Genomic DNA, 9152 nt, shown 5'->3' on the forward strand with positions numbered 1-9152 from the left:
TTCCATTTTAATAAAATAGCCCTTCTTGCCAACAATGTAACAAATGCAATTACATGTTGATCTGAAGATGAAATACCTGAATATGATGCGGAACTATTCCAAATAGAACAGTTACCCTATTAGGTTGTAAATTAATTTTCAAAGCTTTAGAGATTGTAGAAAATAAAGATTTCCAAAACAGTTTTAATGAAGAACGTGACCAGAACATATGTGACAAAGTAGCTACTTCAGTTTTACATCTATCACAATAACTATCTAAACTAGGAAATATTTTAGATAGTCTCTCCTTTGTTAAATAATAGCGATGGACAATTTTAAATTGAATTAGACAGTGATTGGCACATATAGAAGAATTTACATTTTTCAAAATTTGAACCCAATCTTCATTCACAAAGGTCATATAAGTACTCTCTCCCAATCTTGTTTAATCTTTAGTGATAGGTTCTCTTTTTGTAACAAGACTAAATTATAAATTCTGCTAATGGAACCTTTCACTAAGGGATTCAATTTCAAAATGGTATCCAACAAATCAGATTCTTGTAAGTATGGAAACTTAGGTAAATATTGTTGTAAAAAATGTCTAACCTGAAAATATTGCAAAAAATGTGTATAAGCAAGAGAGTACTTATTAATTAACTCTTCAAAAGTCATCAATCGACCATTATAAAATAAACCTGTAAAAAAACAGATCCCTTTATTTTTCCATAGGAGAAAAATGGGGTCGGTTATTGAAGGTTTAAATGAAAAGTTTTGATATAAAAAAAAACTAGACAACTTAAATTGTTTAAAATTTTTTTTAATTACGAAACTGAATCAAAATCCATAAAGATTGTTTAATAACCGGGTAAAAATTTAAATTTGGAATTTTAGAGAGCTGTAAAGGTAATGGAGCTCCTAATGAGAAGTTAAATGAAATTGTTTAACAGCTTTTAATTCCAAATCAACCCAAAGTGGTTTTTGGCTCTTATTGAGCCAGTATAACCAAAAACATAATTGTCTAATATTTATAGCCCAATAATACAGTCTTAAATTAGGAAGTGTAAGTCCACCATCTTTTTTGGGTTTTCATAAATGGTATTTGTTAATTCTTGGTCTCTTATTTTTCCAAATAAAGGAAGAAATAAGAGAGTCAATTTGATCAAAAAAAATTTCAGTTAAAAAGATAGGTATATTTTGGAAAATATATAAAAATCTAGGTAAAATCATCATTTTCACAGCATGCATGCGACCTATTAAAGAAAGAGTAAATGGATTCCATCAAGAAAATAGTAATTTCATGGAGTCTACTAGAGGAACTATATTGGCTTTATAAAGATCTTTATATTTTTTAGTAATTATAATACCTAAATATCTAAATGTATTAACAATTCTAAAAGGAATATCATTATATGTACTAACAGGAGCATTGAATGGAAACAATTCACTTTTATTCAAATTAAGTTTATATCCTGAAAATTTTCCAAAATCTTTAAGTGTTTCCAAAAGATTAGGAATTGATTCCTCAAGATTCAAAATAAAAATCAAAAGATCATCTGCATAAAGAGAAATCTTATGTATGGTTCCATTTATAGAAATACCATGAATGTTTTTGCCCTCCCGTAATGTTATAGCTAAAGACTCCAATACAAGATTAAATAATAAAGGGCTTAATGGACAACCCTGTCTAGTACCACGAGAAAGTGAAAAGAAAGAAGACCTATAATTGTTAGTAATGACCGTGGCAATAGGGTTCTTATAGATCATTTGAATCCATCTATTAAAATTATTACCAAAACCAAATCTTTCTAATACTTTGAACAAGTATGGCCACTCAACTCTATCGAATGCCTTTTCTGCATCAAGAGAGATAACACATTGAGGTTGCTTAGATAATGGTGAATAAATAATGTTCATCAATCTCCTAACATTAGAGAAAGAGTAACAGCCTTTAATAAAGCCTATTTGGTCCATAGAGATAATTTTAATTAAAGTATTTTCCAAGTGGTTGGCCATTATTTTAGAAAGAATTTTTGCATCCACATTTAATAGTGAAATAGGTCTATATGATGAACATTCAACAGGGTCTTTATCTTTTTTAAGAATTAAGGAAATAGATGCTTCATAAAAAGAAGAAGGTAAATTACCCTTCTCAAAGGATTCATGAAACATTTCCAAAAGATACGGAGAAAGTAATCTTTCAAATTTTTTGAAAAATCCCACTGAATAACCATCAAGTCCGAGAGCTTTACCTGATTGCATTGATAAAATAGCTTTCTGAATTTCATGCTCGGTAATTGGAGCATCAAGCATCTGTTGATCTTCATCAGATATTTGTGGAAATTTAATCTTATGTAAAAAAGCTTCCATTTTGGAGGAATCTGCAGGAAATTGAGATCTATAAAGATCAAAATAAAAATCTTGAAAAGTATTATTAATATCCTCATAGTTACTTACAATATCCATTGTTTTTACAAATCTTTAAAATTTGTCTTTTAGCTCTAACTGCTCTTAGTTGGGAAGCTAAGAGCTTATTATTTTTATCCCCAGAGATATAAAATTGACTTTTCAATTTAAGCAAATATCCTTCAATAGGATATGTTAGTAATAAGTTATACTGTGATTGTAGTTCTACTCTTCTTTTAAATGAAACAACATTTGGAGAGATTGCATTAATGTTATCCAATTCTTTAATTTGTTTAGAAATTTTAACTAACTCCATTCTTGTTTGTTTCTTCAATTTAGCTATATACAATATAATTTGACCACGTAAATAAGCTTTCAATGTATCCCAAATTAATAACTTGGAGACGTTTCCTATATTATTAAAGAGAAAAAACTCTTTTATCTGAATTTCAATAAACTCAACAATTTCTGCACTTTGTAATAAATGTTCTGGAAAACGCCAAAATGGTCTGGTAGAAACAACATCTTTCAATTCAAATATTAAGTTTAAAGGAGCATGATCAGAAATAGCAATCATATCATACTCACATTTCTGAACATTACATAAAAGTCGAGGGTCGACTATAAAATAGTCAATTCTTGAATATTTGTTATGAACGTGTGAGAAAAAGGAATATTCTCTATCATTAGGATGCATATGCCTCCAGACCTCAATTAAGCCATAATCAATTAAAAAGTAATTAATAAGTGATGCAGAATGGTTAGGAAGTTGATGTTTGGATGGACTTATCCATTAAAGGATTTAAGCAAGTATTAAAATCACCACCCATTAATAACATATATTCATTTAAATCAGGTAATAGAGCAAAAACGGCTTTAAAAATGAGGGATCATCAACATTTGGTCTATAAATATTAACCTGATTATTATTAAATATAACCTGATATGAGTCTCTTAAGCAAAAATTATATCAAGCTGGAATTGCTTTATAACCTTAAATGTTTTCTTATGCTTAATAGGGTGATTCCAACCGCGAACATTCCAAGTTAAAACATTTAACTGTTTAGATGTCATCATGAAACTTTGTATCTAAAAAAAGTAGTTAGACGCATGTCAGGATAAAGTGATCGAAAATGGCGGAGATGAACAACAATAAAAATAATTAGCGTATGCTCCGGGATTCCCTAATGGGGATAAAAAAAGAAAAAAAACCACCCAACCTACAAAGCCCAGAAACAAGTCAATGTCAATCGACGCAAGCCCCAAGAAAAGCATAGACATGAATGCAGTTCCTCCTAGCTGAGTAAAAAAATAATAATAAAAAAAGTAATCTCTATCTCCCTCTATCAAATATAAATCTCATTTCAGTCAACATATATCTCAGTATGATTAACTGCAAGGATAGTGTTTTTCTTGTGAAAGCAAACGACCTTCAATTTGAAAGTAACCTTCATAATATTAGAGAAGGGAAGAAAAACACATCCAAAATAATTCTTGGAATATTTTCACACAAGAAAAATAATCGCCATCTTTAAATTGTCGAATCTGTCTTTAAAACACAAGAAAATCCAAATAATTACTTTTTAAAAATCTTCAGTAAAGCATACGGAATAAAAAAAAACAATTGATTCATTTAAATACTGCAAAAAAAAGTTCTAGATTGTTCAAACTTAACTACAGTCTATCAACAGTTCTCGCACTATATCTTCTAAGGTTGAAACCCTCCAAATGAGTCTTTTTCAAAAATAAAAATACATTTTAAAATAAAGACTTTCTGTGACCATCAAATCTTCCAATTTTATCAGTCTTTACACCGCGAAATACCCAAACCATTATAAGTCATTCAACTTCAGACTTCAAATTTGTCGTCATTGAAATATTTGCAGAGGGAAAAAATCGCTATCTTTAAGTTGTCCAGTCTTCTTTAAAACATAAGAAAATCCAGATAATTACTTAAAAGAAACTTTACAAAAGCATACGAAACAAAAAAAGTTGGTACATTTAGATGCTACAGAAAAAAAAAGTCTAAATGGTTCAGAATTATCTACGATCTTTCAACAGTTCTCCCGCTATATCTTCGGAGGTTAAAACCCTCCAAACCAGACTTTTTCAGAGGTAAAAATACACTTTAAGGTAAAAACTTTTATAACCATCAAATCTTCCAATTTCTTCACTTTACACCACGAGACCATCAAACTATTATAAATCATTCAATCTTCAAACTTCAGATTCACCATCGAGCTCGTCAGACAAAGAGTTAATAAAATGCAATGCTTCAGCTGGATCATGGAAAATACGAATTTCAGAATTTTTAATAATGATCCATAATTTCACTGGATACTGTAGTGATGGAAAAAGCTTCTTTTGAAAAGCTAGTTTCATGGAAGGACCAAAAGCAGTGCGTTGTTTCACAATTTCACATGGAAAATCATCAAAAAAATGGATTTCTGAGCCTTGAAATGAAAATATTCTTTGTTTTCTTGCAAGCTTAATAATGCGATCCTTATCTCTAAAACAGAGAAAACGCACCACAATATGCCTGTTTTTACCTTCATCCAAAGATTTTAAAGCACCGGTTCTGTGAGCCAATTCGATCTCCGGGAGTTGTGAACAAACCTCCGGAAATAAAGACTGAAATATTTTAGCAAAATAATCCAGTGTGTCGGCAGATTCTGATTTTTCTTTTAATCCAACAATTCGAATATTATTCCGATGTGATCGAGCTTCCAAATCCATGATTCTTTTTTGAGCCTTTCCAAACGAGAAGAGAGATCAGCCGCATTTCGATTGACTTCTTTAAGATCGACACTCAATGAGTCAATTTTTTCTTCAAATTTCCCTTTTAGTTGAGCTATTTCAGTGCAGATACTGCTGATTCAAGATTCTAATCTCTTAACCCAAGGGGGTTCTTCCACATACTCGTTGGTCTTCTTCGATCTCCCATTAGACGGGTCCGGATTTCGTCTGGTGGTCCTCGAAGTAACCATAACTATTGCTGTACAAATTCGACAGAATAAAGTTGAAATTTCAAAGTTTAAATCGGAAAAGAGAGAGATTAAAAGCGGACAGTAAGCAACTGGGTCTTACATGTCCGAAAGCTAGAGGCGGAGTCCCAGCCCATTCCACGCACTCATCACTCTGCGTAAAAAACTTACCCCTGACATCTCCTCTGTGTCTGCTTCCAAGCACCTTAAAACTATGTCCTCTTGTGTTAACCACTTCAGCCCTGGGAAAATGCCTCTACCTGTCCACAGAATCAATGCCTCTCATTATCTTATACACCTCTATTAGGTCACCTCTCATCCTCTGTCGCTCCAAGGAGAAAAGACCGAGTTCACTCAACCTATTCTCGTAATGCATGCTCCCCAAACCAGGCAACATCCTTGTAAATCTCCTCTGCACCCTTTCTATAGTTTCCACATCTTTCCTGTAGTGAGGTGACCAGAACTGAGCATAGTACTCCAAGTGGGGTCTGACCAGGTTCCTATATAGCTGTAGCTGACCATGAGTTGGTATATTTGCCTTGCATTGTCAAAATACTTTAACATTCCTTGGTAAGGTAGATTTTGCATTCAAGGTCAAATGCATGATTCTTTTTATTAACCTGGAAGTCGGTCTGTCATGCAGTGAGGTGTTTTAAAACAAGTGGCAAAGTAGCAGTACTAAGAGCATCATTGACCTGCTGATGCATTGCAGCAGTCTCTATAAATTAAAGGTTGAAGATCCTTAAATTGTGGCACTTCTTCCCCAGACAAAACTACTTTCTTTCCATCTCATTAAAACATGTTAATGTACTGTATTTTGGAACTTGTCAGTCAGGGGAATAGCTTCTTTACGCTGTTATTCCTGAGAACCATCTATCACTGCTTGCTCATCAGTTTCCAGTGTCAGTACACAGGCAAACCTCAAATCAGGGGTTCCCAACCTTTTTTATGCCTTGGACCAATTACCATTAAGCAAGGGGGCCGTGGACCCCAGGTTGGGAATCCCTGTCTTAAAATCTATTGGTTTTTAAACATGTGGCTGGGCACCAAGACTTTTTAAAGTTGCTGAGACTCAAAGGACTTTTGCACGAGCTCTTCAAAATGTCTCAGCACTCCACATGTTAACACTGGAAGTATGATGCAGCGGCGTCTAATCGCCTGATTTTTCGGCTGCCTCTAGCTCACCTCCTCTACCACTGCTCATCCTCGTGTTTGTTACCTCCAAACCATTCCAACTGTCCTCCTGTCCTGCTTCCTTCATAAACCCAAGCTCACAATATTGCTACCCATGCCTCGTCTTACCCACTGCTTACTCTTATTGCCAACACCGCCTGTCTCCCTGGTTCTAATCTTTTTCAAATCTGCTGCCTTCCCAAATCTATTTCGGATTCTGTCCTCTTGCATATGCCCAATTTGCATTCCTGCTCCCCCTCAGTGAAGATCGGGCAGATGGTTCTTGAAGGCCATAAAATTGTGTAACTCATTCAGACCAGCAACACAGAAAGTGCTGGAAACACTCAGGGGGTAAACCTGTGTAGAGGGAACGGCAGTCAAGGCCCTTAACCAGACTGAAAGAAAGGGGAGAAATGCTTTTTTAAAAAAAGTGGAAGTAAGGGCTGGGTACGAGCTGGCAGGTGGCGGGTGGATCCAGGAGAAGGGTCAACAGGCAGATGATGGCAGAAGCTGGGAGGTGATAGATGGACGTGAGAAAAGGCTGGTGGGGAGGAAGATAGATCACAGAATAAAGGGGAGGTGGGGAGGGGAACCAGTGGCAGGAGTGTGTCTTGGATTGGCGGCTGGGGGAAGAGGACAATGTAGTCAGGTGGATGTGGAGGAAAGAGAAAGTAGATTCTCTCTGTCCCACCTCTGAAGCCTATTGTTATACAAAATTAAACAAATAAATGATTAAATCCTTAACATTTTCTTCCTCTCTATAGGATGAACTTGGAAATAATTTTTGTGTTAACTTTTTCCCAGAATAAACTTTATAATTTTATATTGGAAATTGGGGTGTAATTACACTCTTCCGCCACTGGTGGTGCTTGAAGCACCATTTAGTCTTCCATCTCAGAAACAGAATCAGGTTTATTATCACTGGCATGTGACGTGAAATTTGTTAACTTAGCAGCAGCAGTTCAATGCAATACATAATCCAGCAGAGAGAGAGAAAAATAATGATAATAATAAATAAAATAAAACATAATAATGAATAAACAAGTAAATCAATTACATATATTGAATAGATTATTTAAAATGTGAAAAAACAGAAATACTGTATATTAAAAAAAGTGAGGTAGTGTCCAAAGCTTCAAAGTCCATTTAGGAATCAGATGGCAGAGGGGAAGAAGCTGTTCCTGAATCGCTGAGTGTGGGCCTTGAGGCTTCTGTATCTCCTACCTGATGGTAACAGTGAGAAAAGGGCATGACATGGCTCTTGGTATGTAGACATGCCTGGACTACGTCAATGCTCTGCTTACATAACTTTTTGGTTTTCCTGTTTAGTTTACTTAATCTTCCACTTGGCTGAGCAGCTCCTGGGGCACGTTTCCTGCAGGGAGACTGAACCTTGGCCTAGCCCACCCTGTCTAGCACCACTTAGGGTTGTGACTATATCCTTGCATTCCATTATGAGGGATAAAGGTCCTGACAAAGGGCCCTTAGTGGTTCAATAACGTAAGATAGACCTGTGCCGAGCATCAGTTCACCCTACCTTTTGAGGTTTATATTAAATATACACTTGTGGCCCCTTTATTAGGTAAAGCAAATGTCTAATCAAACAATTATAAGGCAGCAACTCAATGCATAAAAGCATGCAAACATTGTCAAGAGGTTCAGTTGATGTTCAGACCAATAGGGAAGAAATGTGATCAAAGTCACTGACTATGGAATGATTGTTGGTGCCAGACGGGGTGGTTTGAGTACCTCAGAAACTGCTGATCTCCTAAGATTTTCACACAAGTTTCTAGACTTCACACAGAATGGTACAAAAAAAAACAAAAATGCACCAGTGAATGGCAATTCTGTGGGTGAACATGCCTTGTTAACAAGAGGTCAAATAAAAGTGGCCAGAACTGGTTCAAGCTGGCAGTAACTCAACAGGACTGTTGTTATATGTGAAATGTGGATTTGCACATATAAGCAACACTGAATGTTAGGATATCCCAGTTTTGTATTCAGTGTTGGGCTGCTAGTTAGCCAACCACAGGTGGACCGTGGCCATTTTGTTAGGTACTGGGGGTACCTAATAAAATGGCCACTGAGTGTCGATTACTAGATTACTAAATAGAGGTGCTGTCGTGCCGTCCTGGGACAGATCCTTTGATGTGTTAGCGCCAAGGAATTTAAAGCTACTGACCCTCTCCACCTCTGCTCCCTGATGAAGACAGGCTGATGGACCTCCTTCCTTCTTCCTCCTGCTGTCAATAATCAGCCCAGCGTTTTTAATGATATTAAGTGAGAGACTGAGCGTCAGGTAAAATTTAACACTGAGTTAGGAGAGGTACTAAGTTCCGAGAACAGATATGGAACTATTTATAACAGGACTTTCAGATCAAAGTGAGTGGGCCATGTCCCCCAGAGGTGGGGTGATGAAGATGTGATGATGATTAAAAATGGAGTAGCAGTTGGACAAAGTACATCAGTGATGACAAACTACAAACTTACCAGTTCCTGCCACTTTCTGGCTTGTTCTTGCAGAGGTGAGAAAAGGGAGCCTTCAGAAATATAGTGGCTAATCTACCTGTGGCCAAGCCTATAGCATTGCCATTTAAAACCAAGATGACAGAA

This window comes from Hemitrygon akajei, chromosome 29 (genome assembly GCF_048418815.1).
Source record: "Hemitrygon akajei chromosome 29, sHemAka1.3, whole genome shotgun sequence".
In the NCBI taxonomy this organism is placed as follows: Eukaryota; Metazoa; Chordata; class Chondrichthyes; order Myliobatiformes; family Dasyatidae; genus Hemitrygon; species Hemitrygon akajei.